The sequence below is a fragment of the Pipistrellus hanaki genome, assembly GCF_964339955.1.
Source record: "Pipistrellus hanaki genome assembly, chromosome: X".
In the NCBI taxonomy this organism is placed as follows: domain Eukaryota; kingdom Metazoa; phylum Chordata; class Mammalia; order Chiroptera; family Vespertilionidae; genus Pipistrellus; species Pipistrellus hanaki.
The window spans coordinates 34,955,236-34,977,603 of record NC_140524.1 but is presented as its reverse complement, the minus strand read 5'-3'; the positions used below and the strand labels follow the sequence as shown (position 1 = coordinate 34,977,603).

Here is a 22,368-nt window from a genome sequence, read left to right as displayed (position 1 = left end):
TTCATGAGCTTTGCTACAGATGCACGTGAGAGTGCAGTGATGGCAATGGGCTGCAGCCCAACCAAGCAGACCACTGAGATCTGGCCTCCTGACGCCACAGACTGGGCTCACAGGCCTGGCTCAGGTGGGAGAGTTCGGGAGGAGACTGGGAGCACTTTCTCAGGCTGGCAGGGCATATGCAGAAGAGAAAGAATTTCAGGTTCTGTGTCCTGCTTTCCCCCTTCCCTGGGCTAACATCGTGCTCTCTCCATGGCATTGAGAAGGGAATAGGAGCCTCAAGGAACAAACCAGGGGAAAACGTAGTGTTCTCATCCATTTCAAACCCTACAGATGAATTTCCAGGAGAACTTACTACAGGGTTTTCCTCCTTTCTTTGGCGAATGGAACGGCTTTGTGAAACAAGTACTGGGATACAGACCCACTATGAGCCCATGGCACAGCTGGCTGTGGGCTTTGTTTACGCTTATGGAGATGTGACCACTGGTGTATCTGGATGCCCCCAGAGATTGTTTACACTACGTATTCCTGCAGCACCAGACCACTAATCTAAACCGGAGCCCAGGGTGGGAGGGTGGGGAATGAGGTCTCAGGCACGAGAGATGGCCCATTGTGTCATTTAACATGTTGGAAACTGAAAAGGATTTATAAACAATGTAAAACCCATTAACTAGGACATAGAGAAGATGCTCAAATGTTCCCAACAGTTTTGTTTGTGGGAAGAGTTAGCAGATATTCAGAGAAGAAAATGTTTATGATCTCCTACCGTGGTTGTTGATTATCCTTGTGAAATGCCTCTTCTACCTCCTGCCTTGTGAATGAGGAATGGGATTGGGACTCCTGGTTGAATAGCAGTGCCTAAGACTATGGTTGGCAAACTGCGGCTCCCGAGCCACATGCGGCTCTTTGGTCCCTTGAGTTTGGTTCTTACAGAAAATACCACAGCCTAGGCAAGTCTATTTTGAAGAAGTGGAGTTAGAACAAGTTTAAGTTTAAAAAACTAGGCTCTCAAAAGAAATTTCAATTGTTGTACTGTTGATATTTGGCTCTGTTGACTAATGAGTTTGCCGACCACTGGCCTAGGATAACCTGCCTTAGTGGACAGCAGCGGCTCCTGTACAGCGTCCTGACACTGTAGGCAGAGCAGAGTGAGCTGACCTGGTGCTGAGCCCAGGAGGGTTTGTAGGGTGGGGTAGGTGTTGTGTGAAAAATTAAAATGGTCTTTCACTAGCTGGTGGCTCAGCTGGTGAGAGTGTCTTCTCTGCAAGAGTTGTGGTTTTCACTCACCGTCAGGACACATACCTAGGTTGTAGGTTCCATCATGGTCAAGGCAGGTAAAATCTCTCTCTCTCTCACTCTCTCTCTCCTCTCCCTCTCTCTCTCTCTCACCTGGCACATACTAGAAAGGGGTGTGCACCAAGTGACAGAGTGGGCAGCAGAGCATTCCAGTTCTCCATCAAATCATGAGCTGGTCTCTGCGTTATTACCTTTTCTCTCTCCTTCTCTCTCTCTCTCTCTCTCTCTCTCTCTCTCTCTCTCTCTCTCTCTCTCTCTCTCTCTCTCTCTCTCTCTCTCTCTCTCTTACACACACACACACACACACACACACACACGCTCTGTGGATGTGTCAATCACCACCCCCAGCTGCTTTCCTAGCCACCCCCCACAATACAGGCAGGGGCACTTATTCCTTAGGAAGGTCTGTGAGGTCTCCAAGTATGTGAGGATGCATAAAATGGTTTAATTCCTTTCATAAAATGATGCTGAGGACAGTGATGATGGTGGTGGTAACAAGAGGGTAAATCATGTGTGATACTAGACACAGGGCCCATTACTAGAAAGTATTTTCCATATCTGAGATGTTAACACCTTGTGGAGCATATTCACAGCACATCTTGAAGGGAGAACCATAAAACACTCAGTCTGGCCTCAATATGCTTTTCTTGACAATAAATATAATTTATCTTTTCCTCAGCAAGCAGTCACGATATATTTCTAGATAAAGTGAGGAAAGTGGTAAGAACGAGGCAGCAGGGGGAACAGTTGGAAACACTTGTGGCTTCACAGCCAGAGCCCAGCCCAGGGAGCCCTGAACTGGCTTGGGGGACCTGCAACCAGAGACTTTGGAGCGACAGGAAGAAGAGGGCTCCCACTCCACTGTGCTGTCCAGAGCCCCTGAACTGAAAGTGCTCTTGGACGCACTAAGCAGTGGGCTGGGTCTAGGCTTGCACTCAGCAAGGACTAGTGACTGGGTGCCCCACCCTCGCACACGTTTCCAGGGGCCGCTGGACCTCGGCTGCGTTCCAGCCCCTGAGCGCCCACCCTCGGTCCCTATTGTGACGGGGCCGGTGCAGCCGAGGCGCAGTTGTGGGGGAGGGGACAGAGGCCTGGACCTGGCGGTGAGGGGCCAGAGCCCAGGGAAAGGCCTCGCTGATGGCGGGGAGCCCGCCTCCTGGACCGCACGGACCGGAACGCCCAGGGACCCCTAGGGCAGCGGGAGCCACCGGGGCGGCGGGAGCCACCGGGGCGGCGGGAGCCACCGGGGCGGCGGGAGCCACCGGGGCGGCGGGAGCCACCGGGGCGGCGGGAGCCACCGGGGCGGCGGGAGCCACCGGGGCGGCGGGAGCCACCGGGGCGGCGGGAGCCACCGGGGCGTGACCAGCAGCCAGGCAGCGGCGACCCGGAGGCCCTGGCCGTGTCCGCGGCTGCCTCGCAGTGCCTGCCCGCAGCCCTGAATGGAAGCGGTATGTCCCCGCGGTCCCTGCGGTGGCAGGAGAGCAGGAGGGGAGACTGGAGACCTGGGCTCCGGAGGGAGTGGGGGGGAGGGGGGGGGTCTGCGGCGGCCGGAGAGCAGAGGAGCAACTGGAGACCCGGGGGCCCCCTATGGCGGCCGGAGAGCAGGAGGGGCAACTGGAGGCCAGGCCGCCACGGGCCAGCTGCTGCTCACAGCTGCCCATTCTTTAGCTCCTGCTTCTCTGTGGGCGTCTGTCTCTGTCTGCGCCTTCCCCTCCCTTTCCAGCCAGCAGCCGCCTGAGCTCCGGGATGTCTGTCCGAGGGGGATGCCGCCCGAGCATCAGCAGAATGTGTTCACACAGTCCTCACAGGGATCAGTCTCTTTGCTGGTCAATGGCCACTTTTAAAACTGTAGTAACGGTTACCTCATGATGAGCTTTGCTCTCTTGACCATTTCTCAGTGCATAGTTCGGTCGTGCTAAGCACATTCATGCTGTGCAAACAATCTCCAGATCACTGTTCCTCTTGTTAAGCTAAGACCGTGCACAGTAAACAACTTTGTGTTTTTTGGGCCTGACAACCAGCTTTCTACTTTCGGTTTCCATTTGATTACTTCAGGTGCCTCCTAGAACTGGAGTCGTACTGTGGTTTTATTTTTGTGATTGGAATATGTCACTTAGTATAATGTCCTCATGTTTCTTCCGTGCTGTAGCACGTGATATGTATCATTTTTCATGGCTGAGTAATATTCCGTTGTATGGAAATTCCATATTTTGTTTATCTAATCATTTAATAATGGGCACTCGGGTTGCTTTTGCCTTTTGGTGATAGTGAATAATACTGCCATGAACACGTGTGTGCAAAATCACTAGGGAGTCACTATTTTGAATTATTTCATGTAGACCCAGAAAAGGAATTTGCTGGATCATATGGTAATCTGCCTTTAATTTTTTGAGAACTGCTCTACTGTTTTCCACAGTACCTGTACCATTTTACGTTTCCTCTAGCAGTCACAAGGAGGGAAATTTCTCCACAATATCCCTCACACTTGTCATTTTCTGCCTTTTGATATTAGCCATCTCAGTGGATGTGAAGTGGCATGTTACGGTTTTGATTTGCATTTTTCTATTGATATATGATGTTCAGCATCTTTTTTTTTCTTTTTTCTTTTTCTTTTTTACAGAGAGGAAGAGAGCGGGATAGAAAGAAACATCAATGAGAGAGAATCATTGATCAGCTGCCTTTTGCACACTCCCTACTGGGGATGTGCCTGCAACCCAGGTACATGCCCTTGCCTGGAATCGAACCTAGGACGTTTCAGTTCTCAGGCTGACGCTCTATCCACTGAGCCAAACCGGTCCCAGCAGATGCTTTGTCTTTTAGTTGTAGTTTTGAAATTTTTGTGCAAAGCAGCAGTTTAGGTGTTTACCTATGCCTCCATCTTGGGTTCTCCCTTGCACATTCTGTTTAAATAAGGATTCACTTTAGCCAAATGCAATATTTGGAGAAAAAATAAAAAAGGATAAGCTACTGGATACTCATGAGGATGTTTTATGTTTTCTTCTACCTGCACCATTTAATAGATTCCCTTTCCTCTGCATTTTGTCCTTTTCTATTTGATTCATTCATGCATCTGTTTATTGTGTCTTAGAATATGAGGCCATATACCAGATATAACACCACAGGTACAGGCACTGCAATAAGAAATAACAAGTTGCCCTAACCAGTTTGGCTCAGTGGATAGAATGTTGGCCTGCAGACTGAAGGATCCCAGGTTCAATCTCGGTCAAGGGCATGTACCTTGGTTTCAGGCACATCCCCAGTAGGAGGTATGCAGGAGGCAGCTGATCGATGTCTCTCTCTCTTAGATGTTTCTAACTCTCTGTCTCTCTTCCTCTCTGTAAAAAAAAAAAAAATCAATAAAATATTTTTTAAAAATGAAATAACAAATTAACTATGAATTAAATTGTCCCTTTTCCAAAGATAAGGTGATGTTTTCCATGGGTGAGTGGTAAGCAGTCTTTAAGCATAATGGTATTAAAATCTGGACTTTATAAGCAAGAGAAGTGCACAGCATTAATATGGTCAGAATGTCTGTGGGTATCAATCCAAAGTTTTCAATCTGCGCATCTGTTGGTTTTTCGGTGTATTGTTATGACTTGTATATGTTAAATGTTTTTTTGTGTTTGTTTTTTTTTTAACATGAAGGGACTTTATGGAGTGTTTCATGCAATTTCACAGATCTGCCTTCAGAGGGAGTCCAGTTATTTCCTATTTAAAGAAAAAGTAAAGATAAAAGAAAGCATTCCAGTCTCCATTCAAGTCATGAGCTGGCCTCGGCATTATTGCCTGTTTCCTCTCTCTTTCTTACACACACACACACACACAGAGAGACTATGGATGTGTCAATCACCATCTCCCAGCTGCTTTCCTAGCATTCCTCTACAATCCAAGCAGGAGGTACAGTCTGAGAAGTTCCTAAGCGCCATAAATTTGAGGATGCACAAATGGTTTAATCTAGAATAATAAAAGCATAATATGCTAATTAGACTGAATGTCTTTTCAGACCAAGCCATGGTGGGTGGGTCCAGGCAGAGGCGACCAGCATAGGTGGTGCCCGAGGCAGCTGCTGCAGCAGGCCAGCCATCCATTTGCATGAATTTCATGTATCAGGCCTCTAGTTTTTTTCATGATATGATGCTGAGGACAGTGATGTTGGTGATGGTAACAAGAGGGTAAATCATGTATGATACTAAACATAGGGCCCATTATTAGAAGTTGTTTTCCATATATGAGATAATAACACCCCATGGAGCATATTCACAGCACATCTTTTTTTTTTTTTAATATATTTTTATTGATTTTTTTTTTTTTTTTACAGAGAGGAAGAGAGAGGGATAGACAGTTAGAAACATCGATGAGAGAATCATCGATCAGCTGCCTCCTGCACACCCTCTACTGGGGATGTGCCTGCAACCCAGGTACATGCCCTTGATCGGAATCGAACCCAGGACCTTCCAGTCTGCAGGCCGACGCTCTATCCACTGAGCCAAACCGGCTTCGGCTCACAGCACATCTTGAAGGGAGAACCATAAAACACTCAGTCTGGCCTCAATATGCTTTTCTTGACAAATATAATTTATCTTTTCCTCAGCAAGCAGTCACGATATATTTCTAGATAAAGTGAGGAAAGTGGTAAGAACGAGGCAGCAGGGGGAACAGTTGAAAACACTGTGGCTTCACAGCCAGAGCCCAGCACAGGGAGCCCTGAACTGGCTTGGGGGACCTGCAACCAGAGACTTTGGAGCGACAGGAAGAAGAGGGCTCCCACTCCACTGTGCTGTCCAGAGCCCCTGAACTGAAAGTGCTCTTGGACGCACTAAGCAATGGGCTGGGGGCTAGGCTTGCACTCGGCAAGGACTGGTGACTACAACCCTGGAGTCCTTGGACTTCCTCAAGGGCGCATCGGGTGTCCTGCAGAGGCCATCCGGCCCGGAATACTGTGCACACCCAGCCCCAGATCCACCTCCTGGCGTCCCAGCGACATAGCCTGTTCTGCCTTCAGGATCCTCGCAGAAACCCAGGGCAGTAAGCCCCCTTGTTTGAACATTTCAGCTTAATTACTGGCCCGAGATCTGCAGGGGCCCTGAGACATTCTCCCATCTTTTCTGTAAGGGGCCCAGGGGCTCTGTGAGGCCACACCTGGCATTATCCATCTCTCGGTGCCCCACACCCCACATCAGCTTGCACAACAAAGCACAGCCCCTTCCTCAGGGCAGACATTCTGTTGAAGCCGGGAGAAGTAAGTGGGGTATACATTCCAATCCTGATTCCACACCCCCATGCCCACTACCAGCACCTTCTTTCCCATAGGGCCCCTGTGTTTGGCCACGCCCATGAGGCTTTCCCGCCTAAGCAAGTCCCACCCACTGAGACTGGCTTGGGAAGCAGACGGGACGCAGGGGAAGGAAGAGCCAATAGGAATCATCTAAAATGGAAGGCAAGGCATTGAACTCGCTACAAACTGGTTTGAATCAGTACCAGGCGCCAAAAGAGAAACATTGTCAGCCCGGGGAGAGCACAGTTCCAGGGGGCGGTCTACCTCGGCTGCATTGCAGCCATGGAGGCTCCGCCCGGGGACTACTATGACCTCGGTTTGTGGAGCCTCGACGAACTTTTCCCCGACGAGCAAATGAGATCTGATTCTGTGCAGAATGAGGGGCCAGAAGCCGATGGAGAAGCCCAGGCTGAGGAATCAGAGCTGTGCCTCTTGAATAATGTCCACCAAGAAGGCGACATCAGCTGCAAGGCCGACCAGGAAGATATCGGGTACGAAGGTGCCTTCGGGTACGAAGGAGCCCTTGGCAATGAAGGCGCCATCGGCCACGAAGGTGCCTTCGGATACGAAGGAGCCCTTGGCTACGAAGGCGCCATCGGCCACGAAGGTGCCTTCGGATACGAAGGAGCCCTTGGCTACGAAGGTGCCTTTGGGTACGAAGGAGACCTTGGCAATGAAGGCGCCATCGGCCACGAAGGTGCCTTCGGGTACGAAGGAGCCCTTGGCTATGAAGGTGCCTTCGGGTACGAAAGTGACCTTGGCAATGAAAGCGCCATCGGCCACGAAGACCACATCTGCCACGAAGGTGCCATCGGAAACGAAGGTTCCATCAGCCACGAAGCTGCCATCGGCCAGGAAGCTGCCATCGGCCAGGAAGCTGCCATCGGCGACGAAGCTGCCATCGGCGACGAAGCTGCCATCGGCGATGAAGGTGCCATCGGCCAGGAAGCTGCCATCGGCCAGGAAGCTGCCATCGGCCAGGAAGGCGGCGGAGGCGAGCAGGAGCCCGGGCAGCAGCTCGCGGCCGTGGCCCAGCGGGCGCCTGCTGTGCGTCTTCAGCACCAAAACCCCAAGCCACGAATCCACCGCCGTAAATTCACGCCGGGCCAAGTGGAGCAGCTGGAAAACATGTACAAGCAGACTCCATACCCGGACAGGATCGCACGGTAAGTGGCGCCATTTTCTCGGCACATTGGCCTCTGCCCCGCGCCCTCTCCTCCCTTTCTGAGCGCAAACAGCCACCTGTGCGCCAGGGCTGGGGGTGGGGGCTGAGTGCCTTTCCGCATCAGGGAATATTTTCACTCAGGCCTCACGTGCACCGAGTCTGGTTTCTGGTCAGGGGGCGGTTTAAAAAATTGTGGTAATGTACCCATAACGATAAGTTTCCTATCCAGACCGTTTCTCGGTGTCCAGTTCAGTCGCGTTAAGCACATTCGTGCCGTGCCATCAAGCCCCAGAACACCTTTCCTTTTGTTAAACTAAAACTGCACACAGTGAACAACTCTGCTACCCAGAGGCCTCCTACAAGTGGCATCATACAGTCGTTTTATTTTTGTGACTGGACTAGTTCACTTAGTGGAATGCCCTCAATTTTCTTCCTGGATGCTGCATGTGATAGGATGTCCTTCCTCTTCAAGGCTGAATAATATTCCACTGTGTGGAAATACATATTTTGCTTATCTATCTATTTATTCATGGGCACTTGTGTTCTCCTACCTTTTGGTGGATAATGCTATGAACACATATGTGCAAAATCACTAGGGAGTCGCTGTTTTCAAATGTTTTGTGTAGACCCTCAAGTGGAATTGCTGGGTCATATGGTGATCTGTTTTAATTTTTTTGAGAAGTGCTTTACTGTTTTCCACAGAAGCTGCACCGTTTTACTTTTGCTCTAGCAGTCACAAGAGGGCAATTTCTCCACATTCTTCCCGACACTAGTTATTTTGATATTAGCCATCTCAGTGGATGGGAAGTGGCATCTTAGTTTTGATCTGCATTTCCCTATTGATATGTGATGTTTAGCATCTTTCAATGTACTTTCTTAAGCCCTTTGCCCATTTTATTTTTTATAAGAATAATTTATATTTCATAATATTTATTATGGTAAAAGACTGATAATGTAAAATGTACCATCTTAACCATTTTAAGCGAGTAGTTCAGTGTTATATAGTACATTATTCTTACTGCGCAACAATCACTGCCATACATCTCCAGAACTCTTCCTCCTGTAAAACTGAAACTCTATTATGTTATATCCACAGGAATACCTTATGCAAGTGAAATCATGCATTCCCAGTAGCATTGGACAAAGGTCAAATATCACCATGTCCTCCACAACATTTGTTATTTTCAGATTTAATTTTTTATAGCAGCCATGCTAATGGGGATGAGGTGGTATCAGTGTGGTTTCAATTGCATTTATTTTTATGATTAGTTAGCAATGTGAAGCACCTTTCCATGTGCTTAGTAACCATTTTTCTATTATCTTTGGAGAAATATGTATTCAAGTCCATGCCCCCCCTTTTTTTCATCTGGGTGTTTTCTTAGAGTTGTGTTATAGGGGTCTTGACATGTTCTGCATATACACTCGTTATCAGATATATGACTTGCAAATATTTTCTCCCATCCCATGTGTTGCCATTTCACTCCACTGGTTGTGCCTTTTTGGTACACAGAAGTTTTTAATTTTGATGTGGTTCAATTTATGTTTTCTTTTCTTTGATTGCCTGGCCTGGGTTTGTAAATAGGATTTTTTGAGTCAGCATAAGGAGAATGAGGTTCTCTCAAACAACTGCAATGCCGGATCCTTATTTTATTTCCAATTTTTATACTTGGTTCATCATAGATTTTTGCCTAAATTAAAATAAATGTTTATATTTTTAAATAGCCCATTAAAATTGTTTATTATGACTGCTGAATAGTTGATGCCACCTTAAATTTGGCAGGGCAACCATCTATAAAGCAAACCTGGTGCTGGGAATGACAGAAAAATTTACCTGTGGAGTTCTTGAGAATTTTTAAATAAGCATGAAATGTATATGCATGCATTTTATTTTATTTACAATGCCAAGTACTGAGCTCCTCTTATTTTCTCCCCTTAGAAGGGACCTTGCGAGACGCATTGGTGATACTGAAGCCAGAGTGAAGGTCAGTAAACCTGAAAATGCCATTTGGCAGAGAGCCATCCTAAAACCTGTTTCAGGACTTGAACAGGTTTTAGGAACGTTTTCTCTAAACATTCTCATGTTGGTGTGTTTTTATGTAGGCAAACAAGTTTTGCTCTTAGGAATATTTGTGGAGGGAAATGGAAAATGTAAACTCCAACTTATAATTATTTCCTATTCCCAGACAGAAGATGATTTTTAAAAAATTTATCTTTATTGTTGAATTATAGATATCTCCTTTGATGTTTGGAACATACTTTCTTAAAGGAAAATATAAAGATGAATGGTTTCACCTAGACTGGGTACAAAATTAAACATATATTGTTTACAAACATATATATATATATATCTGTAAACGTGTGTGTGTGTGTGTGTCTCTGTGTGTGTCTGTGTGTGTCTGTGTGTGTTTGTGTGTACATGTAAGAGTATCATTGGGGAGAGTGAAAATGTCCCCCCTTCCCATCTTAATTCTTCTGGTTGGTCTAACAAGTGCAGTGATGTAAGAGAGATTAACAAGAGAAAAAAAAATTTAGTGCAGTGTTCTCACAATACTGGGACCTAAGGAAATGTCCCAAGAAGGCACTTTTGTACTTTTTAGATAAAGAAATGATATATTTATGAGGAATGGATAAGTCAAAGAGTCAGGCGTGGGTACTTAATCAGTGAAGATTCCAAGCAGAGTTTGGCTTAGGGGAGTAAATTAGTAAAGAATTGAGACTTGTTCGTATAGGCCTCTGGGTCCTGAATTCCCTCTCCTTGGCGATGAGGATGTCTCCTGGTGCAGGGATGGTACCTTTCATATGGGAGATTTATTTTCTGCTTTAAGAGGGACAGAAAAAGTAGAGTCAGAGTGTTGTTCTTGCACCAGCTATTTCTGAAGTAACTTCATTAGAAATGGTATGGCCCAGCTGGCATGGCTCAATGGTTGAACATGGACTAGGCTGGGCATATTCTCAGGTTGCTAGCTCAATCCCTAGTGTGAAGCATGCAGGAGGCAGCCGATCAATGAATCTCCCTCATCATAGATGCTTCTATCTCTGTTTCCCTTTTCCTTCCTCTCTGAAATAAATAAAAACATATTTTAAAAAATCAGTGTGCTACATGAACATATTTTGGGGCGGCCTGTCTTGAGCCCCATCAGTACATTCAATAAAGTGCAACTCCTAGCGCTGGTATCCGTTAAGGTGCACTTCTGTGAGGAGTCATGTTGGGGCTCTGTCTGATTTTAGAAGAATTCAGGTTAATGTACAGAGGAGCAGCTTATAGGAGGGCCCAATTGCACTAAATTATTTAAAGCTAAGCTTAAGCTCTTAGCTAAATCAATATATTTATAAATATTGGGGTGATGGAATATCTTTCCAGAGCAAGTTCTATATTGGTGATGTTCATCCTGTGTGCCACATTATTTTAGTAATTAGTTTATGTGTGCCATGATATGAAAAAGGTTGGAAATCACTGCTCTGTATAAACAACTTACATTTAATTAAGCTGAGACTGGTGGGGGAAGATCGCTTACATGTTTCATCACCTGGTTCTCCTTTTGTTTTTCACTGTTTGGTAAGGCTCTGTAAAGAGTGGCAGCCCCAAATTTTACTTTTCACAAACACTTTGCTGTATCAACCAAAATTATTGCTAGGATACTCTAATGGTGAGAATGGAGGAAATTGACTTTGGAATGCTGTGTGTAGAATGAATGCTGTGTGTAGAATGCTGTGTGTAGAATGAAACAAATGAGCTAAAAGTAATATGATTTGAGCTAAGAAGGGCAAAAACGTTAGAGAACAGTTACATACAGTCAAAATAGGCCTTCAGATCCTACACAAATTCAGTTATGAAGCTATGCAATGTAAAAGTGAATATTCTCATGAAGAATTTCTAACATCTAAGGATTTTCCCCATTTATTTTTATTTTAAATTTGTATTTTTTACATGCAATAACGATTTCAAGAAAATATTTCAAGAAAAAACGATTTTAAATATAATAGTTACATGCAATAAACATGAATATTTCAAGAAAATATATTAAATATAATATTACCAAAACTGTACTAGCTTAGTATAATATCACAAAAGTGTGGAAATACATGATTATGTCTATTATATTCAAAAAAATTTTTCTCTGGCTCTATTCTATTCTAGTTTATGTTGTTTATTATATTCCACAAATGAGTGAGATCACGTGATATTTATCTTTCTTTGGCTGGGTTATTTTGCGTAGCATAATGCTTTCCAGGTCCATCCATGCTGTTGCGTATGTTAAGGGTTACTTCTTTTTTATAGCGACATAGTATTCCACTGTGTAGATGTACCACAGTTTTGTAATCCACTCATCTGTTGATGGGCACTTAGGCTATTTCCAAATCTTAGCTATGGTGAATTGTGCTGCTATGAATATAGGGGTGCATGCATCCCTTCTGTTGGTGTTTCTGGTTTCTTATGATATATTCCTAGAAATGGGATCACTGAGTCAAATGGGAATTCCATTTTTAATTTTTTGAGGAAACTCCATCCTGTTTTCTACAGTGGTTGCACCAGTCTGCATTCCCACCAGCAGTGCAAGAGGGTTCCTTTTTCTCCACATTCTCACCAGCACTTGTCGTTTGTTGATTTGTTGATGATAGCCGTTCTGGCCAGTGTGAGATGGTACCACATTGTCGTTTTGATTTGCATCTCTTGGAAGATTAGTGACTTTGAGCATGTTTTCATGCGTCTCTTGGCCTTCCTTCTGTCTTCTTTTGAAAATATTCTATTTAGGTCCATTGCCCATTTTTTTTATTGAATCATTTATCTTCTTTTTATTAAGTTGTATAAGCTGCTTGTAGATGTTGGAGATTAAAACCTTTATCAGTGATAACATTTGCAAATATGTTCTTCCATACAGTGGGCTTTCTTGTTGTTTTGTTGATGGTTTCTTTTGCTGTAAAAAAGCTTTTTATTTTGATGTAGTCCCATTTGTTTATTTTCTCTTTGGCTTCCATTGCCCTAGGGGCATTATCAGTGAAGAAGTTCTTTTGGCATATGTCTGATATTTTGCTGCCTGTGGATTCCTCTAGTATTTTTATGGTTACCCGTCTTATGTTTAAGTCTTGTATCCATTTTGAGTTTATTTTTGTGTATGGTATAAGTTGGTGATCTAGTTTCATTTTTTTTTTGCATGTATCTGTCCAACTTTCCCAACACCATTTATTGAAGAGACTGTCTTGACTCCATTGTATGTTCATGATCCTTTGTCAAATATTAATTGAACATAGTGATTTGGGTCGATATCCAGATTCTCTATTCTATTCCATTGATTTATATGTCTGTTCTTGTGCCAGTACCAGGCTGTTTTGAGAACAGTGGCTTTGTAATACAGCTTGAAATCTGGCCCCTCCTATTTTATTCTTCTTTCTCAGGATTTCTGTGGCTATTCGAGGTCTTTTTTTAAATTTTTTATTCCAGATGAATTTTTGGAGAGTTCTTTCTAGGTCTGTTAAATATGCTGTTGGTATTTTAATGGGGAGTACATTGAACCTATAGATTGCTTTGGGTGGTATGGATATTTTAATGATGTTGATTCTACCAATCCACTAACATGGTATGTTCTTCCATCTGTTTACATATTTCTCTATCTCTTTTTTTTCAGTGTCCTGTAGTTTTCTGCATATAGGTCTTTTACCTCCTTGGTTAAGTTTATTCCTAGGTATCTTAATTTTTTTGGTGCGATGATAAATAGGATTGCTGTTTTAGTCTCTGTTTCTGTAAGTTCACTATTGGTGTATAGAAAGGCCATAGATTTTTTGGAGTTAATTTTGTATACTGCTACATTGCCGAATTAATTTATTAAATCAATTAATTTTTTTATGGAGTCTTTTGGGTTTACTATGAACAATATCATGTCATCTGCAAATAAGGACAATTTTACTTCTTCTTTTCCAATTTGGATGCCTTTTATTTCTTCTTTTTGTCTAATTGCAATAGCTAATACTTCCATTGCTATGTCAAACAGGAGTGGTGAGAGTAGGCATCCCTGTCTTGTTCCTGTTCTTAGAGGAAATGGTTTTAGTTTTTGCCCATTGAGTATGATGTTGGCTGTGGGTTTATCATATATGGCTTTTATTATGTTGAGGTATGATCCTTCTATTCCCACCTTGTTGAGAGTTTTTATTCAGGAAAGGATGTTGGATTTTGTAAAATGCTTTTTCTACATCAATTGATATGACCATGTGATTTTTATCTCCCAATTTGTTTATGTGATTTGCGGATATTATAGTGTGAAATTTTAACGGATAAAAAGAAGGAATAGGGAAAACCTAAAGCAGGAATTCAGTAAGAGAAACAGGGCAACAAAAGGGGAAAGTGAGGAAGAGTGTGTTGGCATAAAGGTAAAGTTGAGATAGAGTAAAATGATGCTAAAGGAAAGATGAAAATACAATATAGAACACTAATCCCAAAGTAAAATAAAGAGAAAATAAAATACTTAAAAAAAAGAAAAGGTAAAATAGTAGTAGCAATAATACTGATTGAAAATAAAAAAAAATGTAATAACTAAAAAGGTAAAAATCAAGTGAGAAAAAAAAGAAAAAATTAGTTTCTTAAGTAAAAGATGAAAAAAATAAAAATAAAAGTGCAGTAGTGAAGGTCATTCACTTCCTCTACTGTTCTGTTTGGCACACCTATTTCCTAGTCAGGACAGTATTGAAGTTCCCTGCGTTCCACTGCTACTCAGGGTTGTAAGCCAGTCCTGTTTTTTAAGCAGGCAGTTTATTTGTGTTTACACAGAGTCAATTTGTGATTCAACCCCTGAGTGGCAGTGTTTCTGGATTGACCTCTGGGTCTATAGGTCCTCTCTAGCTAGTGTTTAGAATTTGTTTTCCCTGTGGCACTTAATACTGGTGTGTGGGAGTGGGTTGCCCCAGACCTGGTTCTCTGATGGTTATTCCCTGCTCTTATCCCCAGGTTCCAGAAAAACAACTTTCCCCTACAGTCTCTTAGGGTGTCCCCAATTGGATGATCCTATGCTTTGGGCTTAGTAATCAGAAGCAAGGATTTAAAGAAGGGGGGAAAAAGAGCCAGAGTTAAGTGTGCGAACTCCTGGGCTGTGAGCAAGTCTGTGCGGTCTTTTTTCCCCTTGGGTCTAAGTAGCCGGCACACTTTAAAAATTTCTTAGGCTGTCTTTTACACCCATATAAAAATGGGTTGTTTTTTAGAGTTCCCTTCTGTTAGCAGCTCTGTGGACCTCCTTCCACATTCATGGGTCATGCCAGCCCCAACAGCCATGGATTTTTCTTGGTACAGACTTTCCCAGGTCTCCAGCTCCTGTGTGCATGTTTCTCTCTCCTGCCGGGACCACAGACCTCACCTTGTCCCAGGCAAAATCTGACTTTTCCATGGTGGAGTATAGAACTCCTCTGAATCTGTGTGCTTGCGCCACTTGGGAACCGGTGTTCTCAGGTTCTCAGCTGTTCCATGGGTGTTGTAGTTGTAGATTCCCTGGGCTTTTCAGGCTTCCGATAACATCCACTTTTCCTTCAAGATGGTGCGGTCTCTATGTCCGAGCCAGTTGCTGCAGGAGGGAAGTCAGCAGCAGTGGGGGCTGCCCGGTCAGGGGAACCCCATCCGACAGTCCCACATAGTCTCCTGGAGTATAGCTGTCCCTCAACTCACCAACATACACTCCCCGTGCGACCACACACTCTCCCTTTGTTTTCTCACTCACACACTATCTTGCAGTCTGCCTTCCTGTCTGCAGCCATCTTCCTGGATTCTGGCCTGTAGAGCTTTTGATGAGAAATCAAGTGTCAGCTTTATGGGAACTCCTTGTAGGTAACAGTTTTCTTTTCTCTTGCTGCCTTTAAGATTCTCTGTCTTTAATTTTTGGCATTTTAATTATGATGTGTCTGGGCATGGGTCTGTTTGTGTTCTTGTTTGAGGTTCTCTGCGCCTTCTGAACTTGTGTGACTTTTTCTTTACCAGGTTTGGGACGTTTTCTACCATTATTTCTTCAAACACTTTCTCTATTCCTTTCTTCCTTTCTGCCTCTTCTGACACACCCACTATTCTAATATTATTACAATTCACATTGTCCCACAGCTCCCTTAAGTTGTCCTCTTGGTTTTTTTTTTTTTTGTTTTTTTTTTTGTTTTTGAAAACAGGGAACTTTAGTATAAATAAGAGGTGCTGGGGACAGGAAGGACCCCAAATGGCTTCCATAACTTAACACTTTCCAAAAGCACAAACAGCAGCAGGGGAAATGGGGCTTGGGGTCGGGAGGGGCAGGCCGCCCTGCCCTGCCCTCAGACTGAGGGGCACACTGCAGAGCTGGGGTCTTGTGGGCGGGGAGCTTTTCCCTCCCCCACCACGACCAGACACATGCTGGGGACAGGGATGAGGCTAACACTGATGTTTCAGCGGAAGGAGTCGTTGTACTTGGCAGTGGGTGGGGACAAGGCTGAGGCCAGCCTGGAGGGGACACTCTGCCCCCCAAATTTGTGCAGGGTGGGGGGCCGGAGCAGCCCATCCGTCATAGTTAGTCTTGTTAATAGGTTAATCCGTGAGGTCAGCGGAGGGTTTTGGCTGGGTGGCGAGGTGGGGCAGGGAACCCAGCATCCAGGGCTTTACACCAAGGTGCCACTTGGGGAGTTGCCTGGTTGGGAGGAGATGCCTGCCTTGCCTGGCGGGGCCCAGATGCAGATGAGGCCCTCCTGGCAGGCGGTGATGATGCAGTCCTCCAGGAACGGAGGACTTCCAGCTGCTTTTGGGCAATCTTCTTGCACACCAGGGGCTGGCTGGGGCACCTCATAGATGCTCGGGCACAACGCCATACCCAGCACCTTGGCTGGGTCCAGACGACTGTGAGGACCAGTGCCACTGGGCTTGTCCCCGCTGCTGTCCTCCCCCCTCCCCCCCGCCCCATGTTGCCCAGGCTGTAGTAGCGCTTGTGCTCCTCCGCCCCCCAGTCCCTCTGATCCTGCAGCGTGAGCGTGGCAAAGCGGCCGATGCTAAACGGAGTGCCCAGCTCCGTCACTGTGCCTGGGCCACCCGCCTTGCCACTGCCCGCTGGGTGTGGGAGGCTGTTGGAGCGGGACAGGGACCCGGGGCAGGGCTTGCCACCCCGGGAGCTGCAGGCAGCGGGCGGTGTGGTGCTAGGCTTGCCAGGGAGCATGCGGGTGCGGGCCAGGGGTGGGTGTGGGTAAAGCACGTCTTCGGTGAGGTCCCACAGGCAAAACTGTGTGTCCTGGCCGGCCGAGCTGAAGCGGTAAGTGATGGAGCCGGCCTTGGGCATTGTGGAGAGCGGCTCTTCCCCCTTGGAGCCTGGGCCGGCCACCTCGGGCTCCTCCTCCACACTGCGTTCAGCATCGCCACTGGCTGCCGCCGCCTCCTCGGCCCTTGTTGTGTAGGGGTCGAAGGCCACGGCATTGACCCAAGACTTGTGGCCGTGGCCGCAGGCCACCACGTGGCCCTCAGAGAAGGACCACACGGTGACCAGGTCGTCCTCCCCGCCCGTCACCACGTAGCGCCCGTCGGGGCTTCAGCACACGCAGAGCAGGCCCCCAAAGTAGCTCTTCATGAGCCCCCGCAGGAGCTTGGAGTCAAAGTGAAAGACGGTCAGGCAGCCGTCCTGGCTGACACAGGCCAGGTGCCTGCGGTCCGACGAGAAGGCAAACTCATTGAGGGGCACCTCGCCCACCGCCCACTTGACCAGCGGGTTGCGGGGTGCCTTGCTCTTGGCGAGTATGGCGAAGCCCTCCTCCTGGTTCAGCAGGCTGTACTAGGGGGGTAGGAGGGTGCGGACGCGCACGGGTGGCTGACATTGTACAGGTACAGGCGGCCGCTGGCGTGCGATGCCAGGAACAGGCTCTCCGATTCCGGCAGCCACTTTGGGTGCGTCGCCTTGGTCTTGTCAATCAGCCGCTCTTCACTGAACAGCTTGCTGGTGTCCTTCTTGATGAGACCCAGGCACTGCACCTGGTCGGCGGAGAAGCCCACCAGCAGAAAGATGGTCTCTGTGGCAGCAGTGAACTGGTTGAAGTCGTGGCAGGTGGTCTGGGCGCCCCTATAGATCCGCTTGTCGATTGGCTTGTTGAGACGAGAAGCGCCGTCTCTGGGGAGCAGCTTGTAGAAGCCCTGGCGGGTGCGGAGCTGGGACTTGATCTCCAGGCAGTCCCCCATGGAGGCGCCCAGGCCCCGAGCCGCCCTCCGCCATCTTGGGCGCCCCTCGGGCCCCGCCACTGGGCGACCGCCGCCTGCCGCTGGGCCCCCTGCCCTGTCCTCTTGTTTTTAATTATTTTTTCTTTTTAGTTTTATTATTGATTATTTTCAACTCTCATTCTAATTCACCGATTCAATCCTCAACTCCCCCTAATCTGATGTGTATTCTTTCCAATGTGTTCTTTATTTGTGTTATGTCATTCTTTATCTCAGATTGTCCTTTCTTTCATAGATACTACTAGTGGCCCAGTGGATGGATTTGTGCTCATTGAAAGGAAATTAATTAGAAGAAATATTCTTTTTTTAAATCTTTATTGTTCATATTATTACAAATGTTCCTCATTTCCACTCCCCCTCCATTGCTCCTCTCTACCAAGTTCCCACCCCACCCTCTGCCCTTTCCCCAACCCCCATTGTCCTCATCCATAGGTGCACAGTTTATGTTCAGTCTCTTCCCACACCCCCCTCTCCCCTTTTACCCGAGAATCGTCAGTTTTCACTCCCCTTCCATACCTCTGATTCTATTATATTCACCAGTTAATATTGTTCATCAGATTTTTAAAATTCCCTTGGTTTTTAGATTCATTTGTTGATAGTTATGTATTTGTTGTTCATAGTTTTTATCATTATTTACTTTCTCTTCCGAAAGAACCCCCTTCAGCAATTCATATAATTCTGGTTTGGTGGTGATGAACTCCTTTAGCTTTTTCTTATTAGTGAAGCTCTTTATCTGGCCTTCAATTCTGAGTGATAGCTTTGCTGGGTAGAGTATTTTAGCTATAAGTTCTTGCTATTCACCACCTTGAATATTTCTTGCCATTCCCGTCTGGCCTGCATAATTTCTGTTGAGAAATCAGCTGACAATCGTATAGGTGCTCCTTTATAGGTAACTACCTGCTTTGCTCTTGCTGCTTTTAATATTCTCTCTTTGTCTTTTGCTCTTGGAATTTTAATTATGATGTGTCTTGGTGTGGTCTTCTTTGGATTCCTTTTGTTTGGAGTTCTGTGCGCTTCCTGGACTTGTAAATCTAATTATTTCACCAGGTGGGGGAAGTTTTCTGTCACTATTTCTTTCACTATCTTGCTCTCTCTCATCTTCTGGGACCCCCATAATTCTGATGTTGGTTCGCTTGAAGTTGTCCCAGAGGTTTCTTACATTATCTCCAACTTTCTGGATTCTCTTATCTTCTTGCTTCTGCAGAGGAGTGTCTTCTGGCTCTTTATGTTCCAAATCTTTGACTTGATTCTTGCGATCTTCCATTCTGTTTTTAGGACTCTGTATAATATTTTTTTTTATTTCCGACAATGTATTCTTTATTTCTTGTTGATCCCTTATTATTTCTTGTTGATCCCTTTTCATCTCCTCATAGGTCTTATCGACATTTTCTAGGAAATTCTTGAAAAACTTTATAAGCGTGGTTTTGAACTCTATATCCAGTCTCTTCTTTTCCTCCATTTCTTTTGTTTGGGATCTATTTCCTTGTCTCGGCATTTTCACAGCTTCCCTGAGTTGGTAGGGTGGCTTTGTGTGCTAAAGTGTCCTATATGGTTCAGTGAGTCAGCCTCCCAGTTACCTGAGGTGGACAGTCTTGGTGTAGCCCTTTGTGGGCTGTGTGTGCAGTCTTGTTGTTAAACCTTGCTTGTTGTTGGTATCACTGGGAAGCGTTGATCTCCAAGCCAATTGGCTATGAGGATCAGAAGTGTCTCAGGTAGGAGGGTTTCTGTATTACGCTTGAATGGGCAGAAGAAATATTCTTGTAGTAATTAAGTTACTGCAAAAAATTACATGTCAAAATAGTATATGTAATATAGTATTATAAAATTAAAATACAAAATATTTTAATAGAGCTATTCTCCCTTTCTCTATAATAGAAGTGAAAGAAAATTACTTATAGAGGTGAAAGAAAATTACTAAAATGTATATGAAAATAATATATAAATTGATTAATAAATAAACAATAACAACATGCTATAAAAACAACAAAGATGCTGAAACCGGTTTGGCTCAGTGGATAGAGCGTCAGCCTGAGGACTGAAAGGTCAAGGGCATGTACCTTGGTTGCGGGCACATCCCCAGTAGGATGTGTGCAAGAGGCAGCTGATTGATGATTCTCTCTCATTGATGTTTCTAACTCTCTATCCCTCTCTCTTTCTCTCTGTAAAAATCAATACAATATATATTAAAAAAAACACAAAAAAGACATTATATAAAAATAACAAAAATATGATATAAAATCAACATTGATAAAAACAATAATTGATAAATTGATTAATAAGTAAACAACAACATGATATAACAACAGAGACATATAAAAACAAAACATGATATTATACAATAAAAACATGATATAAAAACAACAAAAACATGATATAAAAACAACATTGATAAAAACAATAACTGATAAATTGATTAAACTTATTCTAATATCTCCCTGTACACCACATTAAGAGTAAAAACACTTTCAGAGTGCTTGACTAATTTCCCTTGTGATAAAATATTTACAACTTTAACTTTAATGTCACACGCTCTTTGAATTGGAGAGAAAGCAACATATAACTGCCCATGTCTGAAAACAGGTTCAGGTAGGAATATTCCTACTCTGTCTAGAGTTTGCCTTGTGATTTATTAATAGTCATCGCAAATGCTGGCATCATGAGAAACTGTCTTTGAATTAATTTAAATAAAAGGCCAGTGTCAGACAGGGACAAATCAATTCTTGGAATCAGAACAACCTCTCCTTCCTCAGATCCTGTTAATACTGCAGCTTCGATTATGTTAGGTTGCAACCTTTTCATAATAAATCTAGTACCATTACAAAGACCCCATTAACTATTAAGATTTCTCAGTAGCATGATGATTGCACCTACATTCAATTTTAATTTATGACTTGGCATTCCCAAAGGAGTAATACTATTAAGAAATTCGATGGGAAAAATTTCCTTGCGTGAGCCAATGTTTATTTTTAAATTGCCAGTGCACGTCACATGTACTAGCCGGTCGGTGGGCCTTTTGTATATACAAATATCTTTTTTCATGGTGTTGAGCATCTTTACCATCATTACTCTGAACTGTTTCAGATAAACTTCTTATTTCTGTTTCATTTATCTCTTCTTCTGGAGAATTCTCTAGTTCCTTCATTTGGGATTGTTTCTTTGTCTCTTCATTTTGGCTATCTGTTGGGGTTTGTGACTATGTATTAAGTAGATCCTCTACACTTCTCAATCTCTAGTGCAGGACAGTGTTAAAATCTGTTTCTGACTAATTTGATTAGGCAACAACTCAAAGCCACCAGAGACCACATCTGCCTACACACTGATAAAATTCCAACTTGAATTGCACCCCAGGCAATCATCCTCAGGTGTGGTGAGTGTTTTTTTCAAACAGGATGGGATAATTGCTTCTGCCTGGAGGCTAAATGTTATTATTTTTAAATTTTTTATTTTATTGTTTAGAGAGTATTACAAATAGTAGTACATTTGTCTCCATATTTCCCCATTGACAGCCCTCCACATCTTCCCCTACCCCCAGCTTATGTCGTCACCCCCCCTAAGTGTCTTGTGTTCATTGGTTATGCTTATATGCATGCATACAAGTCAGTTGATCTCTTACCTTCCCACCATCCCCTGCCTTTCTGCTATAGCTTGACAGTCTGTTCAATGTTCCTTTCCATCTGTATCTATTTTTGTTCATTGGTTTATAATGTTCTTTATATTCCACAAATAAGTGAGATCGTGTAGTATTTATCTTTTGCTGACTGACTTATTTCGCTTAGCATAATGATATCCAGTTCCATCTATGCTGTTGTAAATGGTAAGAATGCCTTCTTGTTTTTTTATAGCAGTGTAGTATTCCACTGTGTAGATGTAACACAGTTTTTAAATCCACTCATCTGCTGATGGGCATTTAGGCTGTTTGTAAATTGTGCTACTATGAACATAGGAGTGCATATATCCCTTCTGATTGGTGTTTGTGTTTTTTTGTTTGTTTGTTTGTTTTTTGTTTTTGTTTGTGTGTGTGTGTGTGTGTGTGTGTGTGTGTGATATATTCCTAGAAGTGGTATTACTGGGTCAAATGGCAGTTTCATTTTAAATTTTTTTGGGAAACTCCATACTGTTCTCCACAGTGGCTGCACCAGTCTGCATTCCCACCAGCAGTGCATGAGGGCTCCTTTTTCTCTGCATCCTCTCCAGCACTTGTCGTTTGTTGATTTGTTGATGATAGCCATTCTGAGACAGATGTGAGATGGCACCTCATTGTCGTTTTGATTTGCATCTTTCAGATGATTAGTGACTTTGAGAATGTTTTCATATGGCTCTTGGCTTTCTGTATATTCTCTTTCAAAAAGTGTCTATTTAGGTCATTTGCCCATTTTTTTTTAAATTGGGTTGTTTATTTTCCTTTTACTAAGTTGTATGAGTTCCCTGTAAATATTGATTAAACACTTA

The 22,368-nt window shown here is 44.3% G+C and overlaps 1 pseudogene across 1 annotated transcript; it reads right to left on the bottom strand.

Annotated features, from left to right (window-relative positions):
* Window positions 1-16,328: 16,328 nt before the first annotated feature.
* On the bottom strand, window positions 16,329-17,883 carry LOC311615418 (dystrophia myotonica WD repeat-containing protein-like; annotated as a pseudogene). The gene has a single exon. The product of its transcript is annotated as a dystrophia myotonica WD repeat-containing protein-like (transcript).
* Between the last annotated feature and the right edge of the window lie 4,485 nt (window positions 17,884-22,368).